The sequence below is a fragment of the Passer domesticus genome, chromosome 24 (genome assembly GCF_036417665.1).
Source record: "Passer domesticus isolate bPasDom1 chromosome 24, bPasDom1.hap1, whole genome shotgun sequence".
NCBI classification, from domain to species: Eukaryota; Metazoa; Chordata; class Aves; order Passeriformes; family Passeridae; genus Passer; species Passer domesticus.
The window spans coordinates 2,798,734-2,815,990 of record NC_087497.1 but is presented as its reverse complement, the minus strand read 5'-3'; positions in this window follow the sequence as shown (position 1 = coordinate 2,815,990).

Sequence of the window (17,257 nt, the reverse complement as noted above, 5' to 3'; positions counted from 1 at the left end):
CAATGCACTGTCATTTTTTATTTGTTTAAGGACCATGGCAGTTTGCAAACCACAACTCTGGAGGTGAGAAGTCCAGCAGAGACTATGGTGCTATAAATGCTGAACCGGGAGTAAATTCTGATGGAATTTCTTCAGTTTGGTTTTAAATAGGTATGTCAACAAACCAAGATTTACAAGTTAAATTAAATATTAATTTTCTTTACACCGAGTTACACTTACAGGTGTCTCTGACAAAGAGAAGTGTCCAACAGCAAATCCTTTGAGACACCCTGGCACCCCAAACCTATTTCTTGTCCCCAAATGGGTCTGACATGGACAATTAATGTGACAACTGCCATTCACTGGGCAGGATGTGGGGAATCTGTGGTTCCATCAGGGCCACGGGTGCCAGCATGGCCCAGCAAGGAGCTGTGGTGGATCTGAGCTCCCTGGCGGCTGTGAGCAGAGCAACATCTCCTGGGAAGGTGCCCCAGACACGGCCTGCAGTGATGGGTCTGTGGAGCTGGCACCCCACAGGGCATTTGCAGGGATCTTGTCTTGGCAAATGCCCCATGTGTGAGGACACAAGGCTTGACTTTATTTTGCTTAGAAGGCTGATTTATTATGTTATATAATATATTAAAATACTACATTAAAACTATACTAAAAAAAACAAAATGAAAAAAAATAAAAAAGCTACAAAGATAAAAATAAAATAAAAATACATAATAAAAATCCTGTGACCGCTCACAGCCTCAGTACAAGTAGCTGTGATTGGTCACTAATTGAAAACAATCGACATAAACTAATGAAAAATACACCTGTTACATTCCACAGCAGCAAATAATTATTATTTACATTTCTATCCTGAAGCTCTCAGCTCTTCAGGACAGGAAAAATCCTAACAGAAAATTGTTCATAAAATATCATAGCTACACAGGGAAGGACTTTGCCCAGCACAGTCATGGTGCCGTGCCATCCTCAGCACATGTGGGGCAGGAACAGGCTCGTGCCAGCATGGAGCTCCCTTGAGAAAATGCCTCTTAGATGAGAGAGATGGGGTGAGTGTGACTTTTCTCATTTCTCTGCGAGCAACTATGGGTGTGCAGCAGGAACGACTTTTCATTAAGACTGAAAAAACACCCAGATATTAAGGAGGAAAAGCAAAGAGCTCAGATGTGGCTCCTCTCTGGGCACAAGTAACTGCACAGCCACACAGCAGGCACACCCAGCAGCAGCCCTGAACCTCCTCTCCCTGATTTCTGCCTGGTAAAAGGGTCCTCCAGGAGAGCAGAATCCAGGTGCTATTCTGTGATTCTCATCTGCATTTAGATGGGAACACTTCATAAAAAGCAGGAGGTGCTAGGCAGAGCCAAGGGGTGCAAACAGCCCATGGGAGGGGGCAAAGGGTGGGTTGAGCCCCCCCAGCCCCCCTGGGTGCAGGGGCTGGTCTGCAGCCAACATCCAGCTCTGGGGAGCCATGAACCCTCTGCGATGCCGAGGATGGGGAGGCTGTGCTTCCTCTCAGCTCTGTGGGAGCCTGCCAAGCCTGCAGGTGCAGGGTGTGCAGTCTCCTTGCACATGCTTCCTGTGTGCACTGCAGTGGGCCCCTTGCCCCTCAGCAGCATCTCACCTGCCAGGGCCACGAAAGGGTGCAGAGGTGCTGGGGCCAGAGCCGGGCAGGAGGGCTTGGTGCTCCCTGAGGAGTGGCAGACCCAGCTGATCCCAGTGCCCCGTGAGCTCCAACCACCGAGCTGGCTTGCCCAGGTTGTAAACAACTTTTTTTTTTTTTTCCCTCTGGGCTAATCTTGCTCTGTGGGGGCAGATAACATCACTGGAATTTTTCCAGTGTCCTTTGCAAGAGCCTCCTGCTTTGGACTTTGGCTGAGACGCACATGAATGAGACACGAGCTTCCTCAATTGCTTTCTCTTGTTTGCTTTCCTCTGGGCCTGCTTCCTGCTCTGCTCGCTGCTTCTGCTTCCTGGTCTCATGGAGAGTGACCAGAGCAAGCTCAGCACCACCTTGTTGTTGCAATGTATTTGCAAGGGTTCGGCCATGGTGTGTACCAGCCAGCCTGCTTCTAAGTTTATATCAAAGACTCAAAATTTGTCAAAGCTATTAGAACATAAATTGTGCTAAATTAAAAAAGAAGAGGCTGAGAAACTGAATACCAAGATCACAAGAACTAAATAACAGAAAACTATGAAACACCTAAATTATAACCAATCATATACTCTGAGAAATGCAGGCAGAAAACGAGTGAACAAGACAAAGGCACCAATCAAGAAGTGTGTACTTAGTAGTTTGTGAAACCTATAAATATGTGTGTAATCTAAACAATAAACAACTTCTACTTAATCATATTAATCAGTTGTTCAAGAATCCTAAATTTCCTTGTGCTTCCCTGGATGTCCCTGTGGGCTGGGGGAAGCAGAAGGGGCAGTGGGGTCTGGGCTTTCCTCACTGATCAGCCCTGCAGAGTGGGGCTGACCCTTGGTGAGCTCCTGCTCTGCATCCTGACCCTTTCCAGGGCAGCTGCTTTGGGTTTAGGCCTGTGCCATGGCTGGGGTGGGCTGCACTTCAGCCTCAAAGGCCCAGAGGGGGTCTTGTCCTGTGGCAGAGCCAAACCAGTACAGGTGGTGCGATACCTGAGCCCCAGCCCACCCAGCTGCCTGTCCCAACCCAGCCCAGAGATTCCACTTATCACCCCTGAAGTCCTCAGGGACCTCCCTATAGGGCCTGACAACAAAAAAAATCCGTCCTGCTTTGGAGAGGGCTGGCAGCCCAAGCAGCACTCAGCCATGGATGTGCAGCCTGAGCCTGGCCCAAAGGGCTCCAGGTGCTGCTCCGAGCGTGGCAGGAGCAGGCAGCCTGCCAGACCAGTCTGCCAGCACAGCCTCTGACATGCTGCAGGGCCGTGAGTGTCACCAGCTCGTGCCTCAGCAGGAGTGGTGCACGTGTCATCCCTCCCCAGCACAGCTCTGTGGCTTGCTGCAGCCAGGGAAATGAGGCACTGACCCTGTCCTGCTGCTGGCCACAGCTGAGCCACCACCCTGCACAGGCCTGGCTCGTGCTCTGTTGGTGTTTCCCACTTCTATTCCTTTCCAGCTGGGAGTTTTCCAGGTTTCTGTATGGAGTTTGTGTTCCACAGACTATGAACGAGCAGGCTCTGGTGTCCAAGGGAGGGTCACCAAGTCACGGGGCTCTGCTCGTGCACAGTGCCATCAGTCCCATGCTGTCCTGTCCAGTCCCCCAGCATGTTCTTTCCCTCCTAAAGACAAGCCAAGGAGTCAACCCTTCTCATGTGAGTGACCCATAGATCTGCTTTGGGGTAAGAAGGCTTTGCCCAAGGCCTGGCTCACATCGCTGCCCAGGCTCATGGTCACCTCTTCATGGCCTTTCTGGACATCCTGTCACCACGATTTCCCTCAGGCTGGATGTGAGGCACAGGTGGACAGAGCAGGGCTGTGGTTTCTCTGGCAAGAAGCCTACAGTGTCCTGTCTCATCACAGGTCAAGACTGCCTCTTCTTGGGTCCCCCTGCCTGCCCTGTCCCTCTGCCCTCTCCTCCCTGGACTGGTGTGGTGCTGGGGTCGGTGGAGATGGACAGCACTGGGGCTTTCTCACCCAAGTGCTGCTCCTGTGAGACCCATTGTTCTCTGGGGCAGGGAGCCAGAGAGGCTCAGGGTTATTTCTTGTTATCTCCAGGCTCCTGCACTGCTGCTGTGCTGGGGCAGATTAGCTGTGGCGGTTTCTCTGCTCTGCTGTTGCCTCATGCAACTGACTTGCATCTGGAGGTTGGGGCAGCCTGGGATGTGGTGGTGAGTCTTTGGGGGGGCTGTAGAATGGTGTTTCTTTCATTATCATAGGAATATCTGCTGCTGTTTATCTGCCTTCTCTTTCCTTCGTGTTATGCAACCTCCTTTTGAGATGTCTGTGGTTGTTTTTCCAGGGTTGGTGTAGCAATAAAACTCTTGCTGCTATTTCCAGACCCTCATGGCTATAACATCCAGTGTCACACCTGCCCTCCTCTGACTGCATTGGGATCCCCAAGTACTTTTCCACTCCATTAATGAGTCCAGGTGTTGATCAGGGACTACAAAGCCCTGGGAAGATGCAGGCTTGTGGATGGGCTGGGTGCTGGCAGCTCTGGTTCGCGTGGCCAGGGGAGGATCAGGGCGGGTGACTCAGGGCAACTGAAAGTTTTGTCCTGGGAGAGCTGCCTGGGATCCAGGTCGCTGGGACCTGTTTGTCAGGTTCCTATGTTTGTTATTCACTAGCTCAGTATTCCTGAAAACAAATTGTGTTGTTGTCACCTGATTGGCACCACAGGCGTCAGAGCGTGGAGTGTCCAGCGTGGAGAGCCTGTTTGGGTGGCTGGATCTCAGCTCTGCAGTGGCCACGTGCAGCTGTGCCAGTCCTGTGCCTGCCTGCAGCCTGAGCAGCTCCTCCTGGCTGTGCCCCTGGAACAGCCCTGGTGCTGCCTGGGGATCTGTCCCCCACCAGCTCCTCCAAAGCCAGGGCAAAGCACCACAGCCTGTGCTGTCAGAGACCTTCAGAATCTGCCATGTGTGCCTGCGTTTTGAGTGTGGTGGCTGCGGGCTGAGCCTGCAGCAGGGACTTCATAGAACTGTAGAACCTTCCTGAGATGGAAGGACCCACAAGGATCATGGAGCCCAACCCCAGGCCCTGCCCAGAAAATAGAAATAAAAGCTGGAACCCCCAGTTTTAGTGCCTGTGCTCTGGACTGGGCTGCAGATGTGCCATAGCAGCAGCTGGGTCCCATGTGTCCTATAATCCATGGGGTTTTTTCCTTTAGGATTTGCTGTCATTTTTCCAGTGCCATGCTCAGGATGCTGAGGAAAGTGAGAATAGAAATAGTGTAGAGTTGTAGGATCATGGAATATTCTGAGCTGGAAGGGACCAAGGATGATTGAGTCCTGCCCAGACCCCCACCAACCCCACCCTGGTCATCCCTGCAGCACTGTCCAAATTACTCACCCATCCTTCATCTCCCCCATCCCTCACTCTCACAGAATCATGGAATGTGCTGAGCTGGAAGGGACCCAGAGGGATGATCAATCCCAAATCCAAACCCTGCCCAGACCCCCACCAACCCCACCCTGGGCATCCCTGCAGCTCTGGCAGCCTCGGGGCCGTGCCCATTCCCTGGGGAGCCTGGGCAGTGCCAGCAGCCTCTGGGGGAAGAACCTTGCCCTGATCTCCAGCCTGAGCTGCCCTGGCCCAGCTCCAGCCGTGCCCTGGCTGCTGTCCCTGTCCCAGAGCAGGGATCGGAGCTGCCCCTCCACTGCCCCTCGTGAGCAGCTCTCAGTGTGCTCTGCCTTCAGTCTCCTATGGTCCACCTGAACAAGTCAAGTGACCTCAGCTGCTCCTCATATTGCTTCTCCTCCAGACCCTTCACTGGGCTTTGGGACAAACCCCTGGGTGCTGCTCTCCAGCTGGCCCCTCCTGCAGCAGAGGTGAGCTCTGCTGGCCCCTGGCTCGGGCTGTGGGCTGATGATGGTCCCTGCATTGCCACTGGGCTGTGGTGGGACAGGACAGGGTCACTGCTGTGTGAGAAACTGCTGGTTACATAGCGAGGAGAAAGAGCTGGCAACAGGCTGGTGCAAGGGCCCTTGACAGAGCCTGAACAGCCTCGGGAGGCTGCAGACAGCTCTGGGGAGAAGGTACTTGTGGCAGGACACTGTTTCCTTCATTTGCAACAACATCTTTCTGGAGCAGGACATTTATTTTATGCCAAGATTAAGCAGAGAAATCTGCCAGCTAAACCCGGGGTTTCACTGATAGGTAACCTTTTGCTTAATAGCAAACCAGTCCCATGAAAATATTTGTTTTACTTTGAAGAAATAAAGAAACAATATTTTCTTCTTGCGTCATCCATTCTCCTCTTTATCGCGGTAAAAGCTGACAGGGAGCAGGAGCTGCTTATGATCTTAGAAATACAGAAGAAAACATCTGTTGGTGTTTGTGGTGAGAGCAGCAGAGCTGTGCCTATCTCACTGAGCAGCCCTGCTGCTGCCTCCTGCCTGGCCTTTGGTGATCTTGCCATGTCACCAGGGCAGCGTGTCAGAGGCTCGAGCAGCACTGCTGGCCTGGTGCAGGGCACGCGTGGAGATCAGCCAGAGCAAAGGGGTTTGTGGCCAAAGGAAGGCTGGTTCTCTTTGGACAGGTTTTCTTTTTACATGAGGAAAATTGTCTGGATGCTTGAGTTAATTATTTATTTATTGGGAGTAAACTGAAAATGTGTGCTATCCAAAAATGCACGTTGCTGGCCAGCATCCACCGAAATCCACAGGAGTTATTGGCATGTGTGATGTTAGGAAAACAGCTCGTGTTGCTGCTGCCATTGTCAGGATTAAAACTCAGTTGCCCTTTTTGGGAACACTGACTGCTGAAGGCATCTGTTGTGTAAGGAACAAGCTGGTGAAAGTAGATGACTGTCAGGTGGGGAGAGAAACCCTCCTGCTGCTGCCACGCCATGCTGTGGGCTTGTGAGAGGTGTTTGTAGCTCCACACTCTGCATGGTGCTCCTGCTGCCCGGGCTTCAGGGACAGTGCTGTTGGGAGAGTTGGTGCTGTGGGTATGGGGGGTGCAGGAGGGGTGGGAGCAGCATCCTCCCTCCTCTCCCTCCCTTCTCTCCTTCCCTCCTCTCCCTCCCTCCTCTCCTTCCCTCCTCTCCCTCCCTCCTCTCCTTCCCTCCTCTCCCTCCCTCCTCTCCTTCCCTCCTCTCCCTCCCTCCTCTCCCTCCCTCCTCTCCTTCCCTCCTCTCCCTCCCTCCTCTCCCTCCCTCCTCCACTTGCCCCATCCATCTCCCTCTGCTGCTGAATCTATGGTTGTACATGGCGGGGGTGTCTCGAGGGGTTCTCCTGTGTATCTCAGTGAGGAAGTGGGCAAGGCCAGACTCTGAAATTCTCCTGTCACTGCGGTCTCCCTGATGCACCCAGCAGTGCCAGTCATATGTTGGCATCCCTTAAGTATCTCATTTCCTGATGCCAGTGACTGCAAGACCTGCCAGTTCTGGCCTTGGCAAGGTCTGAGTTGGGCTCTGCAGTTGAGAGCATGCAATGGATTTAGGGAAAAGTTGAAGGTCTGAAATGGGAAAATCCACATTAAAAAACTGCAGCTCCTGGGACACACCAGTGTAAGGCTGGGGGACAGCTCTGCGTGGAGTTACAGGCCTCTCACCTGAGACAAAGTTGGAGGTTTTGGGTGAGATTTGGGCCACCACAACTCTTCCTGTGTTCCTGGCTGTGGCTTGGCTGTGCTGCACTTTTCAGCAGCACTGTGAAAGCATTCCCCTGGCTTGGAGTGAGGTGGCTGTGTTGCTGCTGTTCTGAGGAAACCACACATGGAACTGTGCTCCATGGCTGCATTTTTGCAGGCAGCTGAATTTCCTTCTCACTGGTGTGGTTTTCTGATGCTTTAGGGACTCCCAGCATCTCACACGGGAGCTCATCTAGTGCTGGAGCTCTAGATAAGCAGGGAAGAAGGGCCCTGGGCTGGGAAGCAAGGTGTCCTTCTTGCTATAGATATGTGGCATTAATCTGGTCCACTGTAGCTCATGTGATGCCCTCTCAACCTTGGAGAGCAATCTGGACCAGCTTTAAGCTTCCACCTTGGTGGCACTGCAGTCCCCTGCCGGCTGTGCTTCAGAGAGCCTCCATGAGAAGGTTCCAAGGGCCTTGTGCCTCAGGAGCTGAGCTCCCCCAGAGCTGAGCAAAGAGAAGCAGCCAGGAGGAGGAGAAACAGCAGGAGCCACTCTGTGCCCAGGGCAGTTCAGCCCCACCAGTGTCTGGGACCTCCTCTGGGCATTTTCAGCTGGATGTTGTCAAGTAGGAGGATTTGCACTGGGCTTGGACTCGAGAGGACTGGCAAGGCCCAGCATGGATGTGGGCCCTGCAAATGAGCCCAAGGGGGCAGAGAGCTGCTGCTGCTCTCCCCACATGAGTAGCTGATCCAAGCTGCACAGGTTTCTGCAGCATTCCCAGCTAAGATCCCCTTTCTCAAAGTTGTGTGAGCAATGTGTGAGTTTCCTTCTCAAGGTGTGGGAGCAGGTGACACAGCACACAGACGTTGCAGGCGCTCCTGGAATGATCACTATTCCCTGGGCACAACGTGGAGATGCATGTGTTCCATGGCTTCACCTAGATCTGGGCATGTGTTTCACAGCCTCTGCTCCGTGGCCACAGGGGAATGCTTTTGAGCTTGTGACTGTGACCCAGTGTCACTGCTCAGGAATGTGGCAGGTGTCGCCCATGTTTTGGACTGTGCAGCATCTGGGTCCCTGAGCTTTGGGTGTGTGCTGGACCGGGTGGTGTTGGGGGAAGGGGAGGACAAGGACAGGGGAGGTGAGGGGGTCTGTGCACAGGTGGCTTTTCTGGTAGCTGAAAGCACTTGCTGCTCTCTCTTTCTACTCAGGTGCTGTCCCCAGAGCAGCTGCTTTAAGATATTGTACCTGGGATGTGGTAAAGTCTGTGGCTGCACACCGGAGTGGTCTGGCCGGAGCATTGTGTTAGAACAAAGCTGCTCCAAACCTGCAGATCAAGGTCTGAATCACTGCAAAGGTCTGCCCTGCTCACTGGGGCTGCCCACACTCATTGTGCAGGACTGGGAGCACAGGTCTCACAGGCAGAGGCAGCCTGCTGTGAGCTCTCCAGCTTGTCAAACCTTGCTGTGGCATCCCTGCCATGCCCTTTGCCTCCATGGTCTTCTCTCTTAGGCTAGGAGATCATCTGTCCTCATCAGCTCTGGGACACCCCTTGGACCTGAAGGGTCCCATCTCTCTCAGCCTCTCCTCATATAGAAGATGCTCCAACCCCTTCTTTTTTTTGTCCCTGTCTGCTCCAGCAACTCCACATCTTTTCTGTATTGCACTTTGTGCAGCAGTTTCTGGGCGCTGCTTCTCAGAGATCTTGAGATCTCCTTGTGCTTCCAAGCACCTTTGGGGATGCCTTGGAGGGTTGTGCTGCTGATGTCTCCCTGTTATATTTGCAATCTGCATTGGGAGCTGCATTAGCCCCCGTGGATGCCACCATGACCGTGGGGCTCCTCACCCTGGGGCAGCCAGAGCCACATGTGCTGTCCATCCACCCTCTGCTGCTCACTGCAGCCTTCTGCTCTGGCTCTGAGCTGCCTGAGAAGTCTGGGGCATGTCAGGGTTTTTGTGGATCTGAGCTGTGCTGGGCAAGGTGTGAGGTGTGCCTGGCTCCCAAGGCCAGGACAATGCCCACTGGTAGGTGGGAATGTCAACTTGAGGTGCTGCAACTGCCCTGTGTTGTTCTGTGCAATGTGTGAGCAATGAATTACACATGGAAGTGAAGGAAGTGAGGAGAGGTGGCCTTCCCCTGCCAGTCCCTTTGTGGGGTGAAAAGTATGAGCAGGTTTTGGAGCTGGTGACAGCAAGGAGCAGGAAGAGGAAGTGTGAGGGATTATAAATATCTGGCTCTCCAGGGGCAGAGCAGTGAGATACTGGTTTCCATGAATAGGCTCCTGGAGTATGACACTCTCTTCCCTCTTTCGTGTGGCTGTGCTCCAGATAACAGAAACCACTGCTGATTTCCTGAGCTCACTATCTTTGTCATAAAAACCCCAAACAGCAGCAGTTTATAAATACGGCTTAGGAAATAGAGCTGCTATTCTGAGGAGCAATGAAACCAGCAGCTTGACCAGCTCAACGCTTCAATTTTGGTTCACAACGAACTTGAGCCATCACAGAAAGAAACCTGAAGTTTTTCACAAAGAGGAAAGTGGAACTGGGATGCAAAGCAGGCCATGGAAGTGCTGCACAGAGTCAGGGTCTGGGCTGCTGGGGGCTGCCTCCTTCTCTCACTCTGCTTAACTCTTCTAGAGTCATAGATTCTCCTGAGATGGAAGGGATCCACAAAGATCAACAAGTCCAACTCCTGGTCCTGCACAGGACAGGCCTAAGAATTCCACCCTATGCCTGAGAATGTTTTCCAAATGCTTCTTGAATGTCCGAGCTCCACCAAAAAACCTACCTGCATCCTGGCAAGAGCCCACAGACAGAGCTACCTGCCACACCTGCTGCACCAGAAAACACACAGCTTCTGTTCCCTCTGCTCTGCAACCCGTGCCATTCCAGGGCTCTAGGCTCTGTACTAACACCAGTGGCTAACATTCCATCTGGATCTGTGCTGTACCTCAGCCAGATGCTGAGGAAACCATCAGCAAGACAGCAGGAGCTGAAATGAGTGCAGGGATGTCTGCTGAGGGTTTTCTCAGAGGGTCAGCCCCGTGTGCTGCCCCTTCCCTGCTCTGGGTGTGAACCGGGGCCAAACTGTGCTGCAGTGCTGAAACCCTGCAAACATGTGTGGGGATTTCTGGCTCCGTGTTGTCCTGGCACAGAGGAGCAGATCTGACAGGATGGCTGTGAATGGGGAAGCCCTCAGGAAGGGAATTCCTGAAGGTCCAGCACTTTGGGCAAGATATGGATCTTATGGACTGGAGAGTGTTTTGAGACATGCAGTCATCAGCACAGCCCTGACAGCTGGAGGTGCTGAAGTTTACCCTGGGGAACAGACAGCAGAGAAAGGCAGGAGAAGTCTTCAAATCCACAGAGAAGGTGGATGATGGATTTTTCCACCATGATCCTTGTGTGCATGATGGCTAAGAGGCTTCAGCTGCAGGAAAGAGGATTCGGGTGAGACTCAAGGAAGATTTCCTGCTTGGAGACAGCGCCTTGTCTTGTAAGAACTTTAAAATAGGACAATGCAAGGCTAGCTGAGCTACCTGAAACTGGAGGGCAGGCCTGTCTTCATCCAAAGTCCCTCCTAGTCTCAAGGTGATGCCACATCCAGTCTGTGAGGTTCTGTGGTCTGTAGGGTGTCTTGTGTCAGGGTGTGCTGGTTGTCCAGAGTGGAGCATCTGCCCTTTGCAGCTCGCTGTGTGTAGTTTTACACTTCAGGCCAAGAGAGGACCAAGCTGCTTGCTGCCATGTGGAGCATCCTGGAGCAGCTTCCTTGTGGGCAGAAAAAACCTCTGTGTGGATAGCCATGCCACCCAAAACTTGTCATTATTTGCATTCAAGAAGGTCACGTATTTTGGGGGTTGTTGCTGTCAGGGCTTGACACCGATGAACCTTGATAGGAGCTGCCTGGCTCATGGACTGTCCCACAGCCAGAGCTCATGGACTGATCCCCCAGAGCTCATGGACTGATCCCCCAGAGCCCTGGGCTTCCACAGGGCAAGACCCGAGGTGCAGAAGGTTCTGCTGAAGGCATGCCATGCCATGCCATGCCATGCCCCCTGGTCTCCAGAGCAGTGAAGCCTGGCAGAGCCCCACCTGGCAGGAAACCAGCCCCTACTCTTGGTGCAAGAAGAGATGATTTCCAGCACGTTGCCAGCTCTGGGCTTTGCAAGCTGCAGCACTGACAGCACAAGCAGTTAAACAAATACTGTCTTCTGCTGTAACGTTTGTAATTGCTGGCCACAAACCACAGGCAGCTGGGCCTGGCTCCAGGAGAGAGAGATGTGCAAATATTCCTGTGTTAGAAGTTATCTCCAAGATGCTGCCACAGCTTGAGCCTCCCAGAGAGGGTGGAGAGAGAATGGGTTACAGGCAAAGGTGGAGCATCCCAGCACCCTGCCAGGACAGCCTGGGCTCATGGGAAGCTGCTCCTGCTCTCCAGTGCTTCATCTTCTGCAGGTCCCAGATGCAAGCAGGAATTTTCTGACAACACATTTGCACAAACACACAGAGAGAAGGGCACCAGGCTAAAGGAGGGTGTATGGTGTGTTTGTTGCCAGTCCCTGTGGGCTCAACTTTGAGGAAAGGCACTAGCAAAATGGCAAAATCCCTGCCAGTTTGGGTTCTGTCTCATCAAAAATCTTTTCCATGTTCCCTACTGGTATTTTGGAACTGACAGCTCATTGCAGCCATGTCAATGGGTTCTGCTAATCAAAAAAAAGTCCTGAATATGGAGCTGTAGCACAGATTTCATATGTATTTCATGCATTGTGCCTGTGAAGTAAAATGCTGTTTAGTGAAGTCCTTCTAGATTTCCTTGTTTGTGCCCCTGAAACTACAGATGGGATGGGATGGGATGGGATGGGATGGGATGGGATGGGATGGGATGGGATGGGATGGGATGGGATGGGATGGGATGGGGTGGAATGGGAATGGGATGGGATGGGAATGGGATGGGATGGGATGGGATGGGATGGGATGGGATGGGATGGGAATGGGAATGGATGGGATGGGATGGATGGGATGGGATGGGATGGGATGGGATGGGATGGGATGGGATGGGATGGGATGGGATGGGATGGATGGGATGGGGTGGGGTGGGGTGGGGTGGGATGGGATGAGTGGAGAGGGTGCAGATGGACTGTGTCATCTGCCACCTCCTTTCTCTGAAGCAGCACAAGCCTCAGGGCTTCCTGCTCTCCCTGTGCTGCTGCAGAGCTGGGACACAGGAGAGATAAGCAAAGAGCACTTTTCTGGTGGACTGACTTTTCAGCCACAGCAGGTTTGTTAAACATGAGAGCCTGCCTGTCCCTAAAGATGGGTCTGATTGCAGTGGAACAGCTCAGGAAGGCCCATGGCCCTGCTGGCCATTTCCAGCTCAGCTGGGGAGCCAATTCCACATTCATGGTGGAGGAACAAGGAAGAAGTGGAACAAGGAATAAAACCACTTCTTTGCCCTCAGCTGAGCGATGCAGAGAGGCTCTACTTTCCTGTGCCTGAGGAGCACTGGCTCCCTGAGATGATTTTTAGGTAACAGCAGCACTTGCAGACCCAGCTGGCAGTGGGTCACCTCTGGCTCGCAGCTTCCTTGGTGAGGGCCAGCCTTGGGAAGGGTCCAGCAGTTTATCTCCTGCAAGGGCACTGCTGCTCAGAGCACATCCAGCCTGGGCTCTGCGTGCCCCTGCATCCCTCTGGAGTGGATAATCTTGGCTGTGTGCCTCTCCCAGCCACAGGAGAGCTTTGCTGGGCACGCTTGGCTCGCTGTAGGACTGAGAGAAGGGAGCAGAAGCACTGGTGGGGTCATTTGCAGCCAGATGTAGAAGATCATCACCCATTGTGTCTTGCAGGCTGCTCAGAGGACTGACTGCAGGACACAGCTAAGGACAAGGGTACCTCCAGCTCAGATGGAAATTAACATTACTGGGCTTGGAAGTGGACTTCATGTTAGGGCCAAAAGTGGCTGGGAAAAATTTCCTGGAACTGCTGTTGCCTCAGAATATACAAACTTACTAAGAAGTCGTGGAACTGGGCCAGATGAATCAGAATTCATTCAGGAAAGAAAAGTTCAGGGCTGTAATTGAACCTGTTTCAGAGCTCTTTCAGAATGAAACACTTCCACGTTTCTTTTTGAAGTGGATATTTTGAAATCTCAATGTTTTCCTGCTGTTTGTGATAGCAGAAAATGATCTCAAGTTCAGAACAGAAACAGAAACTTGGAATTCTCTAAAATCATGAATGCAAAATTTTGTTTCCAAAAAATTGAGATGAAAGTCAAACTCTGACATCTTGAAATTCCTGGTGGAAAGGGTTCTTGCACTCTGTGCCACTTATAGAGAGATGTCTCAGAGTGATGAGCACATGTCAATGAGCAGCTCTGACTCTTCTGCTTTTCTTCACCCCATGCAGGGCAGCAGGTTTGTTCTCCTGTCCTGTGCAGCACAGCCCTCTGTGTTTTGGTGGTTGCTTTCCTTGCTCGGTGCATGTGGCCAGGTGGGAGCAGCTTTGATCACACAGATCTTGAGGAGAAAGGAAGAGAAAGATGGAAGAGGGAGGATCATGACTAAAAATGTGGGAGATGGAAGGAGACACATGAGGAGGAGCAGGGAAGGTCAGAAATAGTCTTGGAAAGGCTCCACAACCCATCTCTATGGTGAAGAAGGTCCCAGAACCTCCTTCCAGGACCTGTGGGCCCAGGAGAGTGCTGGGACACATCCTGAGCACCAGCTCCCAGTGCAGCTCGGGGTGCAGGGGGTTGTTTTTGACTGTTTTTGGCTGAGTGTAGGTTTTTCCCCGAGTTTGTGCAGGCTGCTCTCAGGGCTCTATAAATACCACGGTGCTTCCTGTGGGCTCTGTCAGGAGGAAGCTGCTTCCCCGCTGCAGCAGCAGCCTCGGGGTGCAGGCAGTGTGTGGGCTGGGGGCAGGCGTGGGGGGCACACCGTGCCAGAGCCCCCCTCCTGCCCAGGCAGGGCTGGCAGCCTCCATCCATCCAGCTGCAGAGCCAGGCCTGCCTGCTCCACTGGACTGGCCCAATTCAGCATTTCTAGAAAGCAGCACGTGGGAGCCATGGGGGCTTTCTGGGAGTCCAGGCAGGAGGAGGAGGAGGAGGGTGAGCACTCAGGAATGACAGCAGGGTTCTGCTGGGGGCTGTCCCAGCCCTTGTCTGGCTGAGGGGTGATGGGTGAGAGGATGCTGCTTTCAATACTGCAGGAGGTGGCATCTCGGGTTTCCTGCTGTCAGGATGACCTGAGAGTCCTTTTTCCCCAGCCTGGTGCTCGAAGAAAGAGTCAGAATTCTTCAGCTCATGTTCACAAGGTTCTTTATTGTCTATTATCCAAAATATATTCTCTCAGACCCGCAGAGGTCTGGTCTGCAGGTCTGTCAAGGGCACACTACTCGCTCCTGGGCTGGTGTTGTCTTTTTATACTAAAAACTATGTGTACTTTATTTACATTTTCCAATACCTACCACCTATGTTAGACTGTCTACTTCTACTCTAAACCAATCCAAAAATGCTAACATCACCTATAAGATGGAGGCTAGGAAGAAGAAGGAAGAACAGGACAATGCCCAAGTCCCTCCATCTTGCCTCCTAGAACCCTATAGTAAAAAATCTTCAAAATTCCACCTTTCACCCAGTGACAACTATTATGCTACTTAAACTTTTGTGACTTGTGATTCTTCATACAAGGCTGGTAATTTGCTCCATGGGTTAAAGATTGAAATCCCAAGTGCCTTTGACTTCCTACCAGGGTCTCTGAGCCCCTGCCAGGATTTTGAGCCACCCAGGGCACCCAGAGGGATGTCCTGGGTTCTGACAGTGGTGGAGAGAGGCTTTTAGGGTGGCTGCAGAAGTTTGGTTTGCTGGTATCTCTGACAGCTCTCAAGGAAGCATTGCACCCAGACAGGAACAGGCAATGTGTCAGGGGTGGCTGTTCCCAGCCTACAAGCACCTGCTGAGACATCCACAGGCCACCCTGGGCCACCCTCAGAGACTCTGGGGTTGCTGCATGTTTGTCACTGTAGGACACGAAATAACACCGTGTGGACACGCAGCTCTCTCAAGGTGAAAAAGCACTTTTAATTTCTGACTCCAACATTTATAGATTTCCAAAAGTGACAGTGGATTAGAGGGACAGTGCCACCTCTCCAATGACACTGGACAAACCAACAGTCCATCAAATTTCTCCTCCTCCAGAAAAGAATGCAAAACAATAAGTTATTTACATAAAGTGTGTGAGAAAGTTCGTTACAAGAATGTAAACATCAGAAGGCTCAGAAAAACTTAAAAACTCAGGGTGACATATGTTCTCTGGGGCTGTGAAGGCTCCAGCCACGTTCTAGGCAGTCTCTGCCATCTCCTCTGTCTGCTTCCAGTGCTGCCAGCTCTGACTTTGCACAGCTCTTTGTGCAGTGATGTCCTGGCTGCCAGAGCAGCTGACCTGGGCATCAGGGGAAGCTGTAGCTGCTGCCCTGGGCTCTGTGGAGGAGCCCTCCTGCTGCTGGGCACACTGGGATGGGTGGGCACACTCCAGGGCAGGCACTGGGCCCCACTGTGCCACCCGTGCTCGGGGATGTGTCCAAATGGGATCTCTCTCTGGGGAAGTGGGGTGGGAGGAGGTCTGGCAGAGCCCCGTGCTGCTGCTGTGGGTGTTTCAGGCTGCACTGCCCAGGTGAGCCTGTGCTGGGATTGTGGACAGCACCTCAGTTCTTTTCCCCTGCCCTCCATCCCCCTGAGGCTGGGGAGATGTGCCTGGTCCATTTGTGGACACCACAAAAAATGTTTTTGCCCTCTTCATGCCTCTCCAGTATTTCTCCACAATATTTTGTACCTGTTGAGTAGTGTTGCAGCCTGGGAGACTGATATATCTTAACAGCATTTTGTGGAGCACAGCTGTTTGAGTTCCTCTCTGACATTTTTCAGTGGCACTGAGGGGTTCAGAGCAGGGAAGGAGGCTTGCAGAATCACTCAAGTGCTGCTGTCAGTGACTGAAGCTCTTCAGCCCAGACCCACACTTGAAGCAGGACTGCCCACAGCAGGAATATTCCCAGCACTGGGTCAGCCTGGCTGTGTCTGCCTTACTTGATTTGAAAAATTCTGAGATGAGGATGGGAAGAAGATCTCCCTTTCCACGTGGCTGCTAGGTTGCCCTCAGCCTTCTCTTTGCCATGCTGACTCAGCCTCTTCCTCAAGCCCTGGCTCCTGGGACCTGCCCTGTCCAGTTTCCTCATGTTCCTCTGAACTGGAGGCCACAGCTCCCCACATTCCAGGTGTAGCCCCACTCAGGGCAGAAAATCCCTTTCCTCAGCCTGCCAGGCACGTCTCGTCTCCTGCTCTCCAGTTTAGGGTTTGGCACATTTGCATGGGTGTGCTCAGGGCTCTCCTACACCAGGCAGAGCCCAAGTCACAGGGAAGCACCCAGCTGATGTTGCATGCCATTGTGAGAGGAACTTGCCTGAGGTTTTGCATTTGGGAAGCCCCAGGGCTCAACCTGAAAACAAAATCTGTACTCATATACTCTGGTCCCCAAGGGAGCTCATTCAGGCTGAGCCTTAGCTGTCACCTTGGAAAAAGGGTCTTGGGTGGAGACACTTGGACAGAAATGAACCTTTGCAGGCTCAAGAATAGATGGCAAAGTACACCAAGCTAATTTTCCCAAAATTATGCTCTAAATGATCTTTAAGCCAATTTGAGGATATGGAGGATATTTTTGTTTGTCTGGAAGTGGCAGCAGTGTATTTACAGCTAAAAAGCAGACTTGACATGGCAGCAGGGATCAGGTGAGGTGGAAGGGGGGGAGGTGACAGCTTTTTAATTGAAAAACTGCCAAAATTGATATGTGTTGACAGAATATTTCTAAATTTTAAGCACTGCATTTCCTAAGACAAGGGAACGCGGGGAGGTGTCACAGAGAGGGAAAAGCTGCTCCACAGCACAGCCCTCGTGGGGAGAAACTCCTGTGCTGGGGCTTCAGTCTTGGCTATCCCAGCCTGAGTGTGCTCCCCATGAAGAGGGAAAAATGTGTAGGACAGAGAGGTGTAAGGAAACCATCC